The sequence below is a fragment of the Palaemon carinicauda genome, chromosome 14 (assembly GCF_036898095.1).
Source record: "Palaemon carinicauda isolate YSFRI2023 chromosome 14, ASM3689809v2, whole genome shotgun sequence".
Lineage (NCBI taxonomy): Eukaryota > Metazoa > Arthropoda > Malacostraca > Decapoda > Palaemonidae > Palaemon > Palaemon carinicauda.
In genome coordinates this window covers 45,873,071-45,896,943 of record NC_090738.1, presented here as the reverse complement: position 1 = coordinate 45,896,943, position 23,873 = coordinate 45,873,071, and the positions used below count along the sequence as shown (strand labels likewise).

The 23,873-nt window shown below is 37.1% G+C and overlaps 1 long non-coding RNA gene across 1 annotated transcript; it reads left to right on the top strand.

The window, feature by feature from the left end:
• Positions 1-489: 489 nt before the first annotated feature.
• Positions 490-21,083, top strand: LOC137653566 (uncharacterized). Its single transcript, XR_011046517.1, has 3 exons — positions 490-723; positions 8,833-8,951; positions 18,657-21,083. It is a non-coding gene; the product is annotated as an uncharacterized lncRNA (long non-coding RNA).
• Positions 21,084-23,873: the final 2,790 nt, after the last annotated feature.

The window sequence follows — 23,873 nt, the reverse complement described above, 5'->3', positions numbered from 1 at the left end:
AGAACATAAAATACAGTAGGTCCTTGGGTTACAAAGGAGATCTATTCTTGAAATGTGTTGTATCATTAGTTTTGATGCAAATTTGAGCATCTAAATATAATACTGCAAACCACTGAAGTCATTCATGTATGATAATGCAGTAGTAAATTTATAATCTAAGACATAAAACGTACTATAAAACATGGAAGTATAACTAGGACTAAAAAACAAGTAGAGGATATATAGAATGATAAAATGAAAGTAATAAAAAAATAATACAATTCCTTTATGTGTGCACTGTGTTATATCCATAAAACATTGTAAATCAAAACCATTATAACCCAAGAACTTTTTCATTGCATTGAATCTGTAATGATAAAAAGTAGGTTTTAATGATTATAAAAAGTATGTGAATACAGTACTCCCATTAGTCTCATGTGTCATGTAGTATTTTAATCATTGAGAGTTTTAGTTTATAGTTACTTTGAAGATAGAGAGGATTTTAGTAATTACATCCTTATTTACCTACTGGGTAGAGGTCAGTGGAATTCTCCAAAAACTCAGTGTAAGACCGGTGGTGCTGGTTGGACTCCTGCTGCCCCAACGACTGCAATGGGTGCTGGTTATCGAGCACCAATGCCTGGGCAACCCATGCCTGGACAGCCTATGCCTGGCCAGCCCATGCCTGCAGCACAGCCAGGCCAGTGGCCTGCTGGAATGCCAATGACTGGCATGCAGCCTGTGGTAAGTTAAATTTATTTTATTTCTATCTGTATTAGCCAATATTTTTAAAGGTAAAACATACAGTATCTATTTACAGTATTTACTTTGAAACCAGAGGATGTTATGCTTTCATGAAAGAGTGCAGAATTGAGGGTAGCTCATCATGTACAATCTCGAGTTATGTCGGAAAGGGTTTCTCTTAGTTAAATTGAATTAGATTTTAGCTAAAGAATAGACTTCGAGCCATAGCTCATAGTTGTGTATTTATTTCAAGTAAAAATCTGATATATTCCTTTTCCACATTTAAGCCCCTATTTCTCAAGGTTAGCATATCCGTAATAGTTATTAAACCAGGCATCTCACTCTATAATATGGTAGTTCAATACCCACCAAGAATGTGTAGTAATAATGATAAAACTTTTATAGAAAAGAAGGGTTTGTACCAACCGTGTGTCACACGATCGTACACAGTAACGGCCTTTTTTTTTTTTTTTTGTATGTACAGTATTAGGCTTTGTATCTTCGCTCTCCCCTCGCACTGATAGGGACCTGAAATAACATGTCTGTTTTTCTCACCGTTAACTGTTAACAGCACCGGTGTCGGTTGAACATGAAATTGCCTGTTATGTTTTTATGTCCTTTTTGCCTGGAGTTTATGTATATATAAATGGATGTTCTGTAATAAAGTTACTCAGTTGCTTTCATGTTCAACTGACAACCAGTGCTGGTAACAGTTAACGGTGAGAAAAAACAGACATGTTATTTCAGGTCCCTATTAGTGCTAGGGGAGAGCGAAGATACAAAGCATAATATATACAGAAAAAAAGAAATGTCACTACTATGTACGATTGTGTGATACACGGTTGGTACAGGTTCATCCTCTTTATACAACTATGTTCAATTTAAAGTAAAAAAAATCCCCAAATTCCATTTTAATCTTGATATTTGATGTATGCAGTCTTACAACTTACGTTCACTTCTTTTTTTTAAAAAACCTTGAAAATTTATCTTTAAAGTTTGGCAGTACTGTATTCAAATCGGGATAATTAATTGATTTTTTACCCAACAGGGTATTTTTTTTGTCTGAAAGGTTATGGTATGGAAAATTGTATGTTACTAATGAAAAACTTTTACCTCTTGAAGGGTTTCTAAATGGCAATGAATGTTTAACTAGAAAAAATCTATATATATTGCATTAAAATTTACTTGAATGTCTTGGAATGATAAAGTAAATAATCTGGAAGTATTTGGATGAAAAGTAAAAACCTTTAATATTGATGTAAAGATAATTAACTAAAAACAAGGGAATCATATGAAAATTTTAATACACTACAAAGGTAGAGTTGATTTTCTTTGATTGCTTAGCATTATTTTAAATACTTCATTATTGTCTATAATTATCATTGAATATGCTATAAGTTTAGAACATAGTTATCAAAGTCTGTAATTATTGGTTAACAAGTGTTAGAAATTCAACCTAAGTCCTAAAGATCTCTCCTCTCTACAGTTCCTATAGAAACCCTTATATTGATATAAAGTCTCTTGGTTGTTGAACCAAAATCTAATGATTTCATGAACCTCTTCTGATGTTCATATTGCTCCTCCAGAAGCTTAGTTTTGCAATATTTACCTTCAAAATTCAATAAAAGAATATTTCCTATTATCTATACTTTCAATAGATACATACTCTAGTTAAGTAATGAGACACTAGCAGGTAATGGAAAGAAGCGAGGCACCAGGGATTCTTTATTATTCAGATTTTCCATCGCATCGGTGATTGATAGACATATCCTTTTCCAGATTGTAATGAGTTTTATTGTGTTTTAAGTTGTCTTCCCCGCTGGATTTGTTAAGATTTCTGTTTTAAGTAACTTGTTAAAGAGTGCAATTCCTTGCTATTCCTCTGAGGAAAAGTAGGTTTCATACTTATGGAACTTTTTTAGTTCAAGGGGAAATCCAGAGAAGCCTAGGTTAGTTGTTTAAAGCGGAGTTCATGATGATGTGACTCGCCTAATCCTCATTTAACCAGCCATGTTTTGTTAGTGGTGTGCCTTAAAAGCTCTCGACTTATTTAGCTTCCTTTCTTAATCTCAGGATGCTAGTGAATCATATCTTGCAAAGGTTGTCTTGCTTACATGTCTATTTGCCTACCACCCGATTTTCATAGTTGGTGCTAGTGGTCCTAATTTCATTCAGTATTATTATTATTATTATTTTTATTATTATTACTGTGGAACCTCGGTACTTACACAAATCGGTATTCGACCAAAAAATTTGAGTTCAAAATGTCTCCAAATTCGAAAAAATTTTCAGAACTCGACCAGCCGAGTTGACCCGAACCGGTCCAAAACAGCATCCTTGCCAACTTCATAGCGTCAGTTTGAGCCAGCCTACCATCGAAGGAAGACAAAATTGTGTATTACATTGTGCTAATATGAATTTTTGTGTTTTTTTGTTAACTGAGCATTCATAATGGGTCCAAAGAAAGCCAGAAGTGAACAGAGATAGAAGATGAAGACAGTAAGAATGACAATTGAACTCAAAAAGGAAATAATTGCCTAATTTTAAAATGGCGTTAGTGTTTTGGATCTCGCTGCACAGTATGGGACCTCAAAATTAACGATTTCAACTTTCCTCAAGAATAAAGAAGTAATAAAGGCAGATAATGTTGCAAAAGGTGTGACTTTGATAACGAAGCAAAGGTCGTAGGTAATGGAGGAAATGGAAAAGGTGCTACTAATATTCATCAGTGAAAGCTTTGTGAAAAAGCTTTACAAATTTACGATGACCTTGAAAAGAAAATGCCTAGTACAAGTGCCGAAAGTGAAACATTTACATTTAAAGCCAGCAGAGATTGGTTCGAAAAATTCAAAAACGGAACTGGCATACATCGTGTAACAAGATATGGCGAGGCAGCAAGTTCGAACAAAGCTGAAGCTGAAAGCTTTGTTAAAGAATTTAATGCTTATGTAAAGGAAGAACAGTTTCTTCCTCAACAGGTTTTCAATTGTGATGAGACTGGGTTATTCTGGAAAAGAATGCCGGCCAGTACGTACATTACAAAGGAGGAAAAATCACTGCCCGGACACAAGCCTATGAAGGATAGGCTCACTCTTTAGTGTGCAAATGCTAGCGGGGACTATAAAATAAAACCTTTGCTCATCTATCATTCAGACCACCCCCAATTCTTTATAAAGAACAGCATAATAAAAAGTAAATTGCCTGCCATGTGGCGGGCAAACACAAAGGCATTAGGACCAGACAGTTTTTCAATGAGTGGGTGAAGTGTTTGCCCCCCAAGTGAAGGAATATCTTGCGGCAAAAATTTGCCAATAAAATGCCTGTTAATCATGGACAAGCGCCTGCTCACCCCCCAGGTTTAGAGGATGAATTAGTTGATGAATTCAGTTTCATCAAAGTTAAATTCATGCTGCCGATTCTCCAGCCCATGGACCATAGGTCATTTTGAATTTAAAAAAACTGTAGACCAAAGCCCTTTTCCAAAAGTGTTTCGAAGGGACATGACACACAGCTAACACTTCAAGAATTCTTGAAAAAAACACTAGTATCTTGAGCTGTGTGAATCTTGTTTATAGTGCAGGGAGTGCTGTAACGTACCGTATGTTAAATTTTGCATAGAGGAAACTGTTGTCAGAATGTGTACCAAAGAGAGATTTTGAGGGGTTTCAGGCTGAATCAGATGCTGTCATTGATGAGATTTTGACCTTAGGGAAAATTTTGGGAGGTTGTTACATCTGCAACAACAGCAGCAGAACGATATGGTAGAAGACCTTTCACTAGAAGAGGATGAAGTAAGGGAGGAGGTTCTGAGTGCCTTAATCAATGAAATTGGTGGAAAATGGGGTGAACTGTAGCATTTTGTTGAGAAATATCACCCGGATACAGTTGTGGCAAATCGTTCCGTGAACATTTTTAAAGTGTGTGTCATGTCCCACTTCAGGAGAATAGCACAACAAAGAAAAAACAGCTTACGATGGATAAGTTTTTAATTTAAGAAAAGAGCAAAAGAGGCAGAGAAGGGAAATAACTCCTGAAGGCATGTTACCCACTGCTTTCATGGTAGGGTACTCCCCTTCAAAGCTGTAACTTTCTCCCCTTCCTTCCTTCCACCTCCATTCCCGTATGCCATCACACCGCAGTTACAGAGGTAAGCAAATGATACCAAAAGGGTTTAAAGTTACTTCATTATGTACATAGTTTTAGTATTTAGTTTTAATAGTTTATATACACATTTTACATAGTTCCATATTTTGTTTTAGAAAGTAAACATTTATCTGGTGCTGTGGAACGAATGAGTTTAGTTTACATCCTCTTATTGGGAAAATTGTTTCGGTATTCGAACAAATCTATTCTCGACCACAATTCCTGAATGAATTATGGTCGAGAACCGAGGTATTACTGTACTTGCTAAGCTGCAAACGTAGTTGGAAAAGCAGGATGCTATAAGCCCAAGGGCTCCAACAGGGAAAATAGCCCAGTGAGAAAAAGAAATAAGGAAATAAACTACAAGTGTAATTAATAATTAAAATAAAGTATCTTAAGAACAGTAACAAAATCAAAATAAATCTCTTATATAAACAATAAAAACTTTCAAATAAGGTAGAATAAGTGTGCCCGAGTGTACCTTCAAGCAAGAGAACATTACCCCCAAGACAGTGGAAGACTATGGTACTACCCAAAACTAGAGAACAATGGTTTTATTTTGGAGTATCCTTCTCCTAGAAGAGCTGCTTTCCATAGCTAGTGTCTCTTTTACACTTATCAAGTGGGAAGTAGCCTTTAAAAAATTACAAAGAAGAATTATTTGGTAATCTTAGTGTTGTCAGGTGTATGAGGATAGAGGAGAATATGTAAAGAATAGGCCAGACTAATTGGTGTAAGTGTAGGCAAGGGAGAAATGAACCTTAGAGAATTGAGATCCTCTCATAGAAGCTAAGTTTTCTTATTTACTCAAGATCCTTGTGCTGCTGGATTCTTCTATTCCTGCATTCCTAGTTTCTCTTGTAGCCATCTAGATTGCGAGGCAGAAGATTGAGTTGGTTGTCAGGATCCTTATATCCTTCCTCTCACCAAAGTAAATACTGTTAAGCATTTCTTTTAGCTGTTTAATTGTTGATGCTTCTGCCAAGCTGATCAGTTGCATCACATTTTGGGTGACTGTGTTTTGTCTGCTTGCAAGGTCAGATACTAGTTCATCGTGGGTTTGTTAGCGGGTTAAATGTTAACAATTGTGCTTTTATTACCGTTACGAGTCTCACTGTAGATTATGAGAACAATTACAGAAGAACCCTGCCATGTCTTAAAATAGGAAGAGATATAAATAACAATATCTGAAAAATAGGAAGAGATTCAAGTAACAATATCTGATTCTATAATACCTCTCTTCTTTCCCTTCAATACCCAAATCAGAAGAAAATGGAAGGAGAACTACATATAAGAAGGGATGGCTACCCAGCCAGCCTTCTCATCTCTTGGTCATATACCCATTTGGAAGAAGGGAGAAATAATTTTCTAAAATATTTAGTATTAATTTACGTATGTGAGAATACGGTCTAATTAATAGGCTATCGATTTAACAATCAACTACATAGTTATCCAGGTTATAAAACTGCTGTAATACAGCTTAATAACTAAGCTAGTCCTGGCTTTAGCCCAACCTTGCCAAGGCTATAACTAATAGGCTACAATTAAAGAAAGCTGTTTGGGGTTCAACTAACATAAGTGAGTAGACTAGATGCAGTTACAATTAAATGTATTAATATTTACTATGTAATCCAATATATAATCTCCATGAGATTATGCTATTCTAATCATAGTTATAGATGCCACAAAGTTAATTTTCCTTTGTATTTCATAACTAATAATTGGAACTCGTTGATAAATCAAATTAGTTACCAAAATGGTGGTGGCAGTTAAAGCAACTCAAAATTTTAGCACATAGTTACAGTAATGAACTATGTGACAAAATGTCTAAGACAGCAACAGCCTTCCATTATTCTGTATTGAGGACACTTATGTTTATTTTCAATGGTGTCAGTCTAAGAATGTATGTGGCTAAAACCAGTTAGGATTATCTTGTTAGAATTTTTAAATGTCTCCTATTGTGAAAATTTTCTATCTCAGCCTTTATAGAATAGAGATCAATACTTAATTTGATGCTGAAGCATCTGGTATTAGACCTTTCCTTTTCATGTATTGAAGCAAATGTCTAAAGCCTCTTCCACTTGAGCGGCAAATGCAGATCAAACAGTCTAAGGCAGGCAGTAGGCACAGGCAGGTGAAGGTGAACGTATGACTTGGGCCAGACACCAGGAAGTGTGTAGTCAGAGCTGTGCCAGGCAATGTGATCCATAGTCAGGCTCCCATCCAGTGCCTCAACAACCGGCATAGGTACTTAGATGGTTTGCCCGTGGTTTTCTTATCTACGACGTCATCTACAGTCGTGATTGCCACCCATACCACAAAATTGGTAATAGTGTCTGCCTGCTGCGCAATGTCCCATTTGTGGAAGGGGCTTAAGCCTGCCAGTATTAAAGGGCCTCCAGTAATCAGGTCTCTTTTCTTAAATTTGGATGTGGCTTGTACAGTGGTAATGTATTTGTCTAGCATTCGCATGTATCCCAGCCTGCCACCATGAGTTTAAGCTGTTTACTGTGGAGCCCACTGCTGTGGTTGGGATGCACCACAGTGGGGATTTGCAGTTGCCCAGCTGATGTTCTGGTAAGCATCTATTCTGATGAAACTGAAACCAGACATCTTTACCCTTACAATATCTAGAAACTTTGATTTTAAATGTTTGGAAAACCTTTCACTTATAGATTTCACAGTAAACCTTTTTTTTTCTAGTAGCATTGACTTCAGCTGAATGCATAATGAACTACAATTACTATCGTTAAGTTAGGGTTTGGGAACTTTAGATGGTGGTTTTTTTTTTTTTTTTTTTTTTTTTTGCCTTCAGAGCTAGATTATTTTAAGACTGATACTGTTGCAATTCTCCTTTCTTTGGAAATGGTGGGAAGCATTTCATTGGAAAATGTTCTTTTTAATTGTTGGACATTCTATTGACATTACAGGTAGTGTGTCTAATTTGCTTTGTGGGATTAGAATTCCAATTGATCCTCTGTCCAAAAAATGCAGTTTCATATCTAGTTGAAAGTTTGGTAACAAAAATTTGCCAAGAATTGGATTCAAATTTTAATCGAGCCTTGGAGATTAAGATTCTAGTTACTAAAAGTAAAAATACATCTCTTAAATTTTAAAGGAATGTTTCTTTGGAAAGAATTTTGGTGTTTGTTCAATAGCTTACTCTGTTGGTGTTTGCTGGACATATTATGAAGAATCATGGCTTTTTTTTAGAGATTTTTTGGGTTCTAGATCATATAGTAGATGCTGCCGATGTGGTTTTTTTTTAAGCTTTTTGAGTTTAATTTATAGTTTTCCTTTTTCAGTAGTTCAAATACTATATTGTTGGAAAAAAAAATCCCCAGTTGCATATTTCAAGTTATATTTTGTGAAAGTTTCCATTAATCTAGACTAATAGAGTCTAGAATTTTAATTACTCTACATTTATTTTGTATCCTCACCTAATTTTTATATACATGTTCACCTTCCTCTCCACTGACATGTGATGTCAAGGAACAGGAAATACTTTCAACCTAACTGAATAAGAAGAACCCGTGGTAGTTTGCTTCTTCCATCAATCACTAGAGGTTTACGAGTCGTATTTCTATTAAGAGGAAAGAAAATGGGAAAATTAAATTAAATATTGAGGTAACCACCAATAACCTGTGCTTCTGGAGAAGTAGTAATACAAACATCAGGTGAACAAAAAATAGAAAAATTTTTGGAAATTTTTTCTCAACATTGTAGTTTTTATTTATTATTAATAAAAGTTTAACTAAATCTATGAGACAAAGTTTTTAAGTCTTGCATTGGTATGACCCTAATGATCCCTCCTTAAGTTCTTTTGCCCTTCAATTTTCATGGGTTTGGGTAATAGAAATATCAGTGAATGTTAAAAATCAAAGTTTATATATCTTTAAGAACTTATTTTAAAACAATGTAATATATTTTATCGATTAACATTAAAGATTTGATTGTACACTTCAGCAAGGAATGCCTATGGCCACTGGTGGAATGCCTGGAACTTTCCCCGCTGGAGCTCAGCCAGCTGCTCAGCCTGCGCAACCAACTAGTTTTGATCCATTCGGTGCCCTGTAACAGTGCAGGTAGGAAAAAGAAGTGGGTAAAATCTGAATCTGAAATAAATCCGTTATACTAAGTAAAGTCTAATGAAATCAAGAAAGATCAATACTGTTCATGCAGGTATTTGTTGCAGTTTTTAGTCAAGAGATTTTATTTTGGTTGTTAATTACAGTAAATGCTGCACAAAAATTAAATAGAAATTGACATTTTCAGTTAAATTGTTTTTTGCTTGTGATCTTGAGAAAGGAATTGATCTAATATATATATATATATATATATATATATATATATATATATATATATATATATATATATAATATATATATATATAAAATGGATTTTGAGCGAAGCGAAAAATCTATTTTTTGGTGAGATGGCCATGTCGTCCTGATAGAAGTTCCTATAAGTAGCTTCCTAAGGGATAAATGTACTACAGTGATATTCCCAGAGAATTTTACCCTTAGGTCTCCAGAATTCTAACTCCTGGTGCGAATATCCTTATATTTTCTCGAGGATATTGCATAATATCAGAGGACGTATTCTTGACACGCCACATAGCAATCTGCACCCCTAATAGCATTTACGCTTCGAGGGGAAAAGTGGCAGAATAGAAGGGGAGCCGTATCAAGGTTACCCAAGTTCTCATACTACTATTGAGTATCACAACTGCGCCAAGATGGCGAACATTCCTTGTAGCATTGAGCATGATGCTACAGATACAGTACTTTGGGAAGGGATACTGTGAAGATCTTTTCTATTAGAAAAGAAGGGTGGGTCCATCAGGACGACATGGCCATCTCACCCAAAAATAGATTTTTCGCTTCGCTCAAAATCTGTTTTTTTGGCTCAAGCCATGTCGTCCTGATGGAAGCGTACCAGAGCATTAATGTATTTGTGGATTTTCATCAGTACCTTAACCTTGGGACAACATTTCTATGGTCATTTGGACCAATTGAGACAAATGACGTTACCATTATCCGTCATCATCACTAATCATAAACGATGTTAGTGCTTCCTGCCCCCTACAGGGAAGTCATTCTAGACAGTAGAAAAGGGGCCTCAAGGTTAGCATATATTGTATGAACAAACATAAGTATGCACTGAATATACAAACAGTCTCATAGTTTGTATATATTGCCGAATCAATATCAGTATCTCTTATATCCATTGTTTGCAAGCATACAATTATATGAAGAATACTTACTTCAGTAAGTTAAAGAACTCTGGCATTTTAAATATGCAATTGTCGGGCGAATTAGGACGCAATTACATTCTAATAGACATTTATTTCTAATAAATGACTAAATGAATTAACAGGTAAAACTAATGTAGCATGATAACGGAATTATACCTGTAACATATACAGAAATTATATTTCTTTCTTGAAAGGAAAGAAATGATGAGTGCCACTCTCAGATTGAAGAAAAATTTTATAATAAAATTTTTCTACGTGTTTTGTGTACCGGTTGCCTTCTATCGACACTAGTGCTATCTGTATAATTCCACACCTGGGGTTTTTAACAGAGTTAGTGTCACCATGGTAACACTCATTCAAAGGAGGTCATACGAAAAGTGATGACCCCTTCTCCCTTTAATTAATAGTCCCAGTCAATTAGCTGTTCATCGCAGAATTAGACGGCAGGTTTAAATACACTACCCGCCGCCACCAGATAATGCTTCAGTTCATGGACCTGTTTAGCATAGTGTTTGCAGAACACTCTGGATGATCCCCATCCAGTATATGAGCGAGGACATTCAAGGTCCCTATTAATTGTTTATGACAGTAATTAGGGGGCAGGTTTTAATACGCTACCTGCCGCTACTACATAGTACTTTAGTTCATGGACCTGTTTCGCATAGTGTTTGTAAAACACACTGGATGATTTCCATCCGGTGTATGAACGAAGACGCTCAAAGTCCATATACTGAAAGAAATTCCGTGATGAAGCAATTTTTCTCGGATCATGACCTGCGGGAGTAGTGTCAGGATCTGCTCTACGAATAAAGTAGGTGAGCTTCGCCCTTAATTGTTTTAAGGATAAGTTTGATCCAGAGGTTTCTCCTTTAAAGAGCTGTCCTCCCCTGAAGTCTGAAGTTCTACGAAGATAGACCTTTAGACACACTACAGGACATAGAGAGAGATCTTCCATCAGAGGGCAGATTCTCCAGGGACCCCACCTCTTAGTGGGTAGCTCATTCTTAGCAAGAAAGGTTGGATCAGGGAAGAGATTCAGTTCTCCCACTTCTGTGAACTGAATGTGGCCCTCATCTCTAGATAGGGCCACTATTTCACTAACTCTAGCCCCGGAGGCTATAGCGAACATAAAAATAACCTTTTGGGTTAGATCCTTAAGGGAACAATCTTCATTGTTCACAGATGAGGCATAATGTAGGACCTTGTCCAAAGACCGAGAGATGGGCTTTGGTGGTGCTGCAGGCCTAAGCCTTGCACATGCCTTCGGGATCTTGTTAAAGATTTCATTCGCCAGATCCACTTGAAAGGCATATAGAAAAGGTCTAGTCAAGGCTGACTTGCACGTAGTTATCGTGTTGGCTGCCAGACCTTGATTATGAAGGTGGACAAAGAAGGACAGACAGAAGTTCATTGAAATTTCTTTCAGTCCTTTTGCTTTTAAAAAAGCAACCCACTTTTTCCAAGAAAACTCGTATTGTCTTCTAGTTGACTTAGACTTGTATTCTTCTAGGAATTCTATATTGCCTTCTGAGATCCCACATCTTTTCCTAACCGCTAGGGCAAGAAAATCATGATATGAAGGGTTCGGATTCTCTGTGATAAATCAAAGGCAATTAACTTCTGAACCTTCTGAAATAGTCCTGTGTTCAGAACTAGGGCCAGCCTCAGCCTCAGTTCCTTCACTAAAGAGGACTGATTGCTCTTGGGCTACTTGGGAGCCAACAGAGCTACTCCTCCCTGGAAGGATCTCAGCATGTTGAGGACCTTCAGCAGGTAGTTTCTTGAAGACGCTCGTGATGAAGAGGTCGATCTGCAGTTCGGGGACTTGTTCCCATCTGGGATAGAATAGGTCTGCGTCTGTGGACCATTCTAACTCTATCGGCTTGAGCCCAAGTAGAGCATCCACTGTCACATTGCGGATCAGTTGTACATGAACTGCTTACAGGTGCCATCCCTTTAAGGAAGGGATGGATAACGTCACCTGGACTGTATGAGACGTTCTCTAGCATTGTCGATTGCAACGTCTCATTACCGCTTCGGTGTCCTAGATCAGCCGTAGGAAGTCTGATCTGCGTGGAGAGTGTTTCCCCACTCATGACAGGACCAACCTGGTCTTGGGACTTCGGTCTTTGACCTTTGTTAGGGAAGCGATTAAAGAAGGGCCGATACCGGTCTTTTTAGATCTCTTCGAGCATTTGATGCGTATCTGCTCTAGACTCTTAAGGCATCTTTCAGCAGTGCTCTTAGCACTGGGTCTGTCTCTATTGCGAACTGGAGAGACTTCAGAGCTCCTCCTTGTTAGCATCTTGGAAATCTGACTGATTACCAGAGTCTCTTGACCGACCTTGCAATCTCCTTTTACATTCGCAAGGGAAAGGAGAGTTGGTGTGACCACAGGCTTCAATGGTTTTTTAGCCATTGAAACCTTTGAGTTTTAGAGAATCGAGACTTCTTGAAACTTATCTTGCAGCCGCGATGTTCTGGGAATCGTATAATTTCCGTGGATGTTCATAGACCAGCCACTTCGGGTGCTGCCCACCCCAGCCTCTCGTTCAGGTACATTGTTGCCTGAACCTTTTCTAGGCTTGATTTTTGCTTGACACTGTCTGCCAATCCTGTGAAGATATTTAGGACTGTGTCTTGTCCGACAAGTATCTTTCTTAGGATATATGTTACCTTCTGTAACTTGAATCCTAGATAGGAGGGGAGGGGGTGATTGACTGGAAGTTGCTAATAGACAACTTTCAGGTCTGACAAGACTACGAACACCCCTTTTTGAAACAGGGTCCTCATGTTCAGAAGGATTAACATTCTGGACTCGCTGTTTTATTTGAACTTGTTGAGTGGCGACAAGTTCAGAATGACTCTGAGTCGTCTTGAGTCCTTCTCGTGAACACCAAACAGCCTTCCCTGGAATAAGATGGACTATTGTTTCCTTACTAGCTGTATGCTCTAGAGCTCTTAGGTATACTCCTTCAGGAGGGTTTTGGATTGTAGGAAGAGTTGAGGAAATGATGGCGGAGACATTTCTACCTCCCATCTTATTTCCATCTTGATCAGGCCTTGGACCCAAGGATCGAAGGTCCAGTGATCCTAAAGGAACCTCCCTCCTACCAGAAGCATCTCTCTGCTTCGAATGATCAGTAGGTTTATATTCAAGACCACCTGCCTGTGACACTGCGGTCACTGCAACCTTGGGATGTTGTTGAACAGCCCGATATATATTTCCAGTCTTTTCCGTCTTCCTTTTAGGGTGGGGACCCACAACCGTGGAAGACTTTCTCTTCGAAAGGATGCCCCACTTTTGGAGAATTCCTATGTTCTCTGTGAAGGCGTTCTTAATCACTTTTCTAACTACCTCGTGTGGGAAGAGGTCTTTACCCCAGATGTAGGAAGATATTAGCTTCCTTGTTTCATGTTTCACTGTTGCAGCAGTAAACACAAACTCCCTACATGCTCTCCTAGCCTTCATAAAGGCATAAAGGTCTTTTACTAAGGTAGCCATATGTATTTTGGCTAAGACCATGAGCATGTCTGGGGTACCTTAATTGGTTGAACACAACTCTATGTAGTTTTGTAGGGATAGGGAGGCTGCAAGTCTCTCCTTTGTCTCTTGTTCATTATACAAGAGAAATTCGGATAATTTAGGGAGATTTTCGTTGAACTGTCGACTGGCGACATCCGCATCTAGTCTTCTTACTGAAAAGGTTAAATGGGCTTCCTTCCAGTCCTCCTCCTGGTCTACCTGCCTCCACTGCATTGGCAACAGATTTAAATGTCTTTCCCATAAAGGGGAATGAAATTGAAGCAGGAGCAAGAAAGGAAGGGTGCCTGTTACCTAGTGTGAATACCTTCGATACCGAGTAACCCGCCTTTTTCAGGCTACTTGACAGGATAGCCTGTGCCTTATCATGGTCGAGAATCTAGACCTCCTTCGATTCCGTTCCTTTTCTTGACATTGGTTCAGACTTCAGTCGAACGAAACAATTAGGGAAAGCATCAAAGTTTGACCAAAACTGGATTTTGTCCAAAGGAACAGCACCCGTCTTCTCCGAGATGTAGAGTTTGCCATTTAAAATTGGCATCAGCTCCGCAAAGTTCCAGGGATTAGTTTTGGAGCATGTCGGAAGGTCTTGATCTATGGGTCGTTTGTATGACCCCTGGGGAGCGACATGTGCAGCTTTACAAGGCTCTATCTTGCATTTCGCTTCCTAATTTTTGTCTTGTATGCAAAAGTTTTCTATTAGATTTTTCACTTGGGTCCATAATTGGTCCATTCCATCTAATAGAGGGGTAGAAGGTGAAGATGTCGATATCGATGGCTCTAGAGCTGGCATAGATGGAAACAATTCCGACACAACATTCTCCCTTTCTTCCCGTGGGCGTTTCCTGCCCTCCTTCCCAAAGGCTATCTGGCTGTCGGGAGATGTAAATCGTGCCTGGGGCACCACTATTTCCTTACTTGCTTTCGGAAATAGTAGCTTACGCATCCTATCATTAGGTAGGTAAGGTCCCGGAGAGATGTTCTGGAAACCTCTCGCCCAGTTGTGTAATTTGTAACGAGCTGCATCCCTAGTCTCTATCGACTTGGGATTCTCGAAACCCTCGGACATTAAAGTCCGACATACATTGCAAACCTGCGGGTTCCATTAATGTAGGGATTCGGAAATATTGCAGGGGGCATGAAACCTGCATGTATTATGACCGTAAAAACACTTACTCTTGATCTTGCAGAAGACTGCAACACATGTCATCTGGTGTTCCTCCTGTAAAGAAAGGAAAACCGAATGAGTATACAATTGATTATCTCACTGATAAGCAATATACAAAAGTCATCTTTTAACAAATAGCTTAGGATAGTAAACTATAAAGGGATACTGGGAGACATACTTGTGTATCCCCTGCAAGCAAATGCTGTTACCTCCCCTCAGTATTAATTATAAGAAGATTCCTCTATCAAGGGAACTCCAACCCAAAGGGTTCTAACCCCTAGGGGTAGAGAAGTGTATAAATCAGTGTCCCTTTTCATTCTTAATACTGTGGGGTAAGGATGACTGATTTCTTAATCAGAATATTGAAGAAATACTATTCTTTCAATATGGGAGCGGTACCAGCAGAAGCTTGCACAAGGGTACCCAAGATATGTTAGAAATAACTACTGTATAATCATACTATAGTTTTCTATTTGCAGTATATACTATGTTGCAAATTTCTGGCTACTGTATAATTATATATAATGTAGTTCAGCCAGTGTGCTGCCTTTGTGGCAAGCATCTGACGGCACGGTCCAGCTGGCATGACGCCAACTGGACTAGGAAAAATAAGAGACATATATTTGTGTATCCCACCCAACCTGTTTGCTGTGGCCTCCTTTACAATATTAAATCATAGTTTCCTGATCAGGGAGACTCGAGAATAAGGGTTCTACCCTTTAAGGGTTAGGAGTGTAACACCCCAGCCCATAAAGTATTTAATATTGTAGGGTAATCTGAAAACTGATTTCTAATCAGAATATTGAAGAAATTATATTCTTTCAATATAGGATTGGGCTCAGCAAATACCCGGGTAGGGATACCCAAGATATATTGGAAATAACTACTGTACTAGTATAAAATATACAGTAGTTTTTCTATCTGCAGTATATCCTATACTGCAAACATACTGACTTCCTGTATAAACATCTACTGTAGTTCAGCTGGCATGTCGCCAGCATAGCTAGTTCTTGCCGGCACATCCAGCCTGCTAGCTAAAAGAGAGAGAGATAACATGGAGGGAAGGCTACCTATTACTGTGTATGTATACAGTAATTAAGGATGTAAAGTCTAATTTTACTGCCTTTCTCCAGAAAGAAGGTTCAAATGGAAGGGGAGAATGTAACATTCAGGCTTCCATCCAGCCACAGTACTATTGACGGCAGATCCTGCCCATACACTGCAAGCTAGCCTCCGGTAGCACCAGTACAGTCGGCATGCTGCCGGCTGAGTCAGCACCTATCTGTGCCGACCTGGCCGGCGGTACTCCGATAATAGAACTTGTGGCTAGCAGTCCAAGGGAGAACTGAAGAACCTTGGTGACAGAAGGGACTTCCCACTCACAGCCATCATGGCTGCCGACAAATGACATGGCTACCAGCAGCATGTATCGCCGCCGGCAGCCGTCATAGCCGCCAGCAGTTTGTAAGACACATGGTCGCCAGCATCCAACATGGCTGCCGGCAGTTGTCATGGCTGCCTGCAGCTGGCATAGCCGCAGGCAGCCGGACAACAGCTGTAGAGAGTGTCTGGCCAGCCCCGGCAACCCACCGGCAACGGTAACGTTGCAGGACGCCGGCTCAAGAAGGATAATGGCTCGGCCATCATAAAAGAACAGAGGGGGAGGAAAAGTGTCCTATATTAGGTGTGGTAGGAGCCGGCAATGTCGCCGGACCTAAACACCTTGAAGAAATTATGTTTCAGTCTCGGCGCCATCCCAGGCGGCAGGAGAATCTTCTATTCTCCAGCCTAGGGTGTGCCAATACAGTTAAGGGGACAGCAGCAGCGCCGCCTCCTCTCAACAAGGGAGAAACAGAATTCCAGTGCTGCGCCATCCTAGGCCTCATAAGTATACCACTCTTCAACCTAGGGTCTGTGAGCATAGGACTAGTCTATTAGGCCCCAGGGAGAAGGTGGCGGCATCATACCACCACTTCAGGTGTAGCCTAGGGAGGGCTAGCCTCCTATGCTGGCAGCCTAGCCGGGAGGGGAATGACTATTCACCCTGCCGGCCGTCTGCCGGCAAAAGACTATATACCCTGAGGTTCTGATAGTCCCAAAACTTGCCATATGGTGTTAAGAGACGAGACAGAAAACCCTAGGCTAGTCATGCCTGAATTAAAAATTCAAGGCCTAGCCATTAGGGTTGTAGCCTATGGCTACACTTGGAGGGAAGAGAGATTACCCTTAAATCTCTATTAGAGACGAGCATCGGTTATATAATAATTCTAGGAGATATCAATCTCCAATGAATTGATAACCAATACACGAGGGTAACCGGGGAATGTCGAAGTGTATGTTGCCTAGGTTAGGTTACCTAGGTTAGGTTACCTAGGTTAGGTTACCTAGGCAAGGTGAGATCTTGGTTACCTAAATTACCGAAACTCTGACATATACGATCGACACAGAAAAAGGAAAATTATGCATATAAATATCTTTACACATATAAAATGCCTAAATAGCTTTCATAATTAAATTATTAATGCTATTAAAACCGGGAATGTCGTTCTACTAACTAAATAACACATGCCCAACGAACGACATCGCCCATGGCGCCTCCGGTAACAGGCCTAGCTCCTAATCACAATAAATTACTCTAATTTCACTGAGACAGGAACTAAAATACACATACTGTATTGTAAAGATTCAATAATCAACTTTCCAGAGGCGAAAGAAGCTGGAGATTGCATGATAACAATCCTTGAAAATCGATCGAAGATGTCAGATTAACAGAGAACACGACCGTGCGAATTCGCTACAAAATTAGGAATGTTCGCCATCTTGGATATGGCACTGTTGTGATACTCAATAGTAGTATGAGAACTTGGGTAACCTTGATACGGCTCCCCTTCTATTCTGCCACTTTTCCCCTCGAAGCGTAAACGCTATTAGGGGTGCAGATTGCTATGTGGCGTGTCAAGAATACATCCTCTGATATTATGCGATATCCTTGAGAGAAAATATGAGGATATTCGCGCCAGGAGTTAGAATTCTGGAGACCTAAAGGTAAAATTCTCTGGGAATATCACTGTAGTACATATATCCCTTAGGAAGCTACTTATAGGAACTTCCATTAGGACAACATGGCTTGAGCCCAAAAATGATATATATATATATATATATATATATATATATATATATATATATATATATATATATATATATATATATATATATATATATATATATATATAATACAGTATATGTATGTATATATATAATTCTATATATATGTATATATATAATATATATGTATATATAATTATAAATATATGTGTATATATAATTATATATATGTATATATATAATGATATATATGTATGTATATATATAATGATATATATATGTATATATATAATGATATATATATGTATATATATAATTATATATATGTATATATATAATTATATATATGTATAGGTATATATAGTTATATATATGTATATACCGGTATATATAATTATATATGTATGTATATATTGTTTATAATTATATATATATATATATATATATATATATATATATATATATATATATATATATATATATATATATGTGTGTGTGTGTATATATAATTATATATGTATGTATATATATGATTATATATGTATGTATATATATAATTATATATGTATATATATAATTATATATGTATGTATATATATAATTATATATGTATATATATAATTATATATGTATGTATATATAATTATATACATAAATGAATATATATATATTTGTATATTTTCTCCCATTTTTAATATAGTTGCTCTTATTTCCAGATTGGTCATAATAAGGGCATAATAAGGCAATGAGCCAACATTGCTTTTCATGGTCACCACTGTTCGATGTTGTGGCTTCTTCTTTTTGTTACTGTTGCCTCATGTTATGTTGACTGGGAACATACGAAAAATGATTTAGTGTGTTAGTAGAGGTGATTGTTGTCATACCAAATGCATGTATTATTTTTCACTTATACATTTAGAACTGTGATGTTTTAGAATGAACTGTAAAAAAGATATACCCATGTACAGTATGATATTGCCACTAGAGAATGCATTTTCTCATCATGTAGACAGTTGAGATGAAGTCCGGCATCTTTGTGAATCGTTGGATGTCCAAATGTTTTGTGTGGACTGAAAACCAGTGTTCCAGATAAAAAATAGTTACTGCCGTTTCCATATGTCCAGTTAAAGTGACACATACCTATGAGTATGATGTATTATAGTAAGAAATTTAAGTTTTAGTAATTAATTTACAAATATGTAATATAAATTGTACATTCCAGTGTTTACAAACCAAAAGTTCAGCCTTGTGGGATGCGTAGTAAAATATTAAAGAGTGGTTGATCTTTTGTAATATATTTATTCTTTTAGTTATCCTTTGTAAAGTGTGATTATTGGGATAGAGGTATTATGGACTTGGACCGAGTTCAGATCCATTTTAACTTTTAAGACAGGTATGAAATATACTCAGCACTCAATACTTATTCAAGTCAATTACTGAATATATCCGTTTTACTTGCCTTAAAGTCAAGTTTTCAATGGAGCAACTTGGACATCCATGAGTAGATCTACATCTGGCTACTGAATATGTTCACTGAAAGATTTTTATTTTAATGCATCAGGGGGAAACAAATCTTGCAGAATTGATAAGAACAAAGGCTCTAGACTGTATGAACATGATTTATATTTATTTTAAAAATGGAAGGTAATTACTTTAGTTTCATTGTAGAGTCGATTATTTACTTTCAGTTGAACATATGTAGAACGTAGCCACGATTTAATTGTTTCACGAATGAATCTCCCGAGCAGATGCTGCTCCAGTTTCTGGTTTGGAGTAGCATTTGCAACTTGAAATTATTCTAGGTGTTACTCATATCTGTTAAAAGAAATGAGTAGTTGTAAATAGGTGAGGATGTCTGCAGTGAATATGTAGGTATTGTGATGATACTGTGTGTGCATTCCAGTTTGTGAGAAATAGACACATAGTTATAATTTTTAAATCATGGTGCAAATCAGTGGGATCCAATACCCATGTTTGCAGCCTGTAAATGTATTAGCAACATTGTCAAAAATGAAGAGAGTTAAAAGACTATATACCTATTGGAGGGATTAATTTAATAAGGCCGAAGCACAGATAATAACTGCTTGCTTCTTGCCATAAACACATGACGCCTTAGAATAATACCTTTCAGCCTTAATGGCCAAAGTATTTTTTTGAAAGCCTGTTGATGATAACATAACCCAAAGTACAGTATAGAGCATTTTAGGCTTAAAATAGTTTATTGGTGAAACTGATTTATGCAGGAAAAATATGAAGATTTGGAATTACAGGCTGTCTCCCATTTTCATGTAAAGTAATGCCTGCCTTAAGCAATGCTATTCCTGTAATATAACTCTGTTGGTCACACTTCACATTGATGGGAACTCTATAAAAAGAAAGCAATACTGGTAATAATGATGTTGATCAAACCAGTGACCAGTAGATGCTGTCAAGTGGGGCTGGTGTTTAGTAAATTAGAAATAAGTATTATTCCATATGTAACATAGCCTTAAACTGAGTACATTATTTATATATATATATATAGATATATACACTACTGTATCTATTCGGTTGATGAAGAGGTGTTAAGAGAGATTCTCAGACTACATACAACACATTAGAATTGTTAATAATTTTATGATTATAATTATTTTTTGTATGTAATGGAAGATAATAGTCTGAGAATTGTCTCTGTAACTCCACATGGACTTTGTTGTTTGTACATAAACAAAATCTGTTTAAAATAATATTACTTATGGCTTTACCTTTAATTTTCTTAGTCTCCATATTTAAACTTCAAAACTGTTTTTAATCAAGTTTTTATCAGAATGGAAAATATATCCTTGGTAGTTTTATATTAAATATAGAAATCTCCTTTTGATTGTACTCATTTCATGACTAGTCACTTTAGGTCACATTTTGTTTATGTACTATCAACACGCCTTCATTCATTCTGTAGCGTCGGTGGCTGCCTCCGTGTTGTGGTAGTTGATGAAAAAGAAAAATTATTTGGTCCTGGAAAATATATTTATTTATTAGTTACCCCATCATGTACTACTGCAAAAGTCTTACACTGTAGATACATTGGCATTAAAGTTGCAGTCATTTACATGGTGAACTTGTGATCAGTTTTTGGAACAATTAAGAATAAATGTTGAAGATGGTTTATTTTTGTTATTGGCTTGACCTATTACATGGAAAAATACTCGTGTGAAAATGACAGGTTTAGTTCTATATGCAACTGGTGTCTTTGGATTGAAGAACCTTAAAGAATTAAAATTAGATTCCCAATGATAAAACTTGTTTCTCAGTCGGACAGGTTTGCCATCACATTAAGAAGACAAGATTGCAAACATACTTATAGGAGTGACTTGACTTATTTTAGCATTTATGACTGTTTCTCAAGACAAAAAAATCCTCCTGAGCTTGCTTACATTGCAATTTCTATTAGATTTAGACATTGTGCCAGTAGTAAGCTGATTATTGTATGTTGAAGTGCAGTAGAGTTTACTGTATATTTTGAATTGATTTGATTATTTCCTTTAGTCCATAATAATAATTAAATAACGAAAATCAAGATCTTAACTGTACATTGAAGCAGACTGCTCTCTGTTAATGAGATAATGTGAAGTTACATGTTACATCATAGAATAACATTCTTCAGAGTTCTAAGAATTGTAGAGAAAAAACAATTTATTACAAAAATTACTTATAAATTTACTTATACTCGCCTGGTGTGTTCATATTTGTTCTTCTCCAGAACCTCAATTTAATCAACATTTACCTATAAAATTTTAAACTTGTATAAAATTTTTCCATTTTCTTTTCATTCAATAAACATATTTCCTTAGCAAAGGGAAAGGAATGAACATTTTAGTAGTGAGTGGTAACTGACATGCGAGTCTCCTTTGTCTCTTTAAGTTAAATTATCCCCATCCTCTTGATACCCCGAGGCAGTAGAGAGGAGGGGGAGCATGTATATGAACATCAGGCAGTATAGAAATGTGAAATTTGATTATTAAAATTTTGTTAATTTCTGTAAACCTCCCCTGATGATCATGTTGCCGACTCCCACCCACTACTAGAGGTGGGATGCTAATGAAGGGGGTGGAGAGGATTAATTTGGTTAAAAGCGATACACCATAGCCAAGATTTTCTAACCTAGTCTGGGTTACTTTTAAAAACCATCTCAAAATAGTTTGAAATATGGACTCGAGATGGTTTACTAACAGCTCCTATATTTAAAATGCTGGACTGTAAATTGTCTTGAAATGATAGTATTTGATCTAAATGATATTTATGATTGTTTCCAAATTGATTATTAAATAGTGCAAATGATAAGTAAAGGTACAGTATCTCATTTCATGAGAGGGTTACTAAAAAATTTTGACCAACATTGGCACCCAGCTGTCTACAATATGGACAAGAAATGTTGGAGATCTATGTTATCACTGTAAAGGGCAAAGTAAATACAGAATTCAAGGCTTGATGAGAACTCAAATCTTGTCGATACTGTTTATAACTAAATTATAGTGAAAATCACATACAAACCACAGGTTACCACTTGAGGAGCCGGGTTAGTGTTTACAATGCAGGTAAGGCCTGAAACTTCATTGAAATTAAAATTAAATGGATTTATGAGCCAGCACTAAAGGAGCTACTGTATAGGCATTAATTTCCTAATATAACAAAAACTAGCTAAAAAGGCTGTAGTGAACACAAAGGCTGGAATAATGGTAGTATCATCATTACCTCTATAATCAAGGAAACTAGCCTTCTCTTCTAAAATAATGCTATCTAGAATAACTGCAAAGGAAGGTATTTCAATAATACTTCCAAAATTATTACCCCAATATAGCAATGAGTAAATTAGCTTATAAACCCTGCATATAAACACATTCGTTTATTAGTTGTGATGATGGATTCAAAGGCGCGATTATAATAAAATCTATAACGAAGTTAGGTAACATTAATCTGATGCAAGTTGCAACATCTTAAAGGCATCAATGAATTGAGAGGATTGTTAGGTAGTTTTATCACAAGATTTTAGGAGCACTTAACAGGCACCTCATTGTTTATTAACTGGCACATTATTGCTATGTATATGGTGAGGCTCATGGACAAAAAACATTACCTATGTAACAGCACCTCTCGAATAATAGTGATGCATTACTGTCTTGTGAATTAAACATTTATCAGTTCATAGCTGGTCTAGGAGCTATGGCTGCCCCACCTCATTACACGCTAAAGATTTTTCCTTTTCTTGTGTGGTCCTCACTGGCCGAGTGCCAGAGAGGGGAGTGAGGCATGTCATTATCTCTCATCATTCCAGCAATAATAAACTTTACTGTATATCTAGACTCGTAAGGATAGTGAAAGCACTAGCGCAAGAATTTACCCAATTAAGGCATAAGATGCACTGTCACCCGGAAGGCTATGTTTTATAATTATTTAGGTGATACATCACCAACATTTTTCTTATAAAGATTGGATTAAAGTAAAAGAAATTTTCAGTCTCAATGATGTGAAAGGCCATCTCCCAAAATAAAAACGATGTTGCTTATCAGTGCTAAATTAGTAAAGGGAGTGATATAAGGATCCAGATTATGTACCATGTGTTATTCAGTACCTCGCAATCTAGATGTCTAATAGAACAGCTAGGAATGTGGAACAGCAAGGATTTCGCTGCATTAGGATCTGAGTACTTGAAGAATTTAGTACTCTACATGAGGAACTCTACTCCGTAACCTGTAGTGAACTTTCCATACCCTTAAAGAAAGAACACTGCAGTATGTAATTATGATCATTAAACAATATGAAAGTCAAGACAACTTGAGGTGCAGTAAACACTTAAAACAATTTTGAAAAACCTAAATTTTAAATATAAAACTTACCCGCTGGTTATATAAGAATGGCTAGCGTCCCTGACGCCTCGGCAGGAAATTCCCAAAATC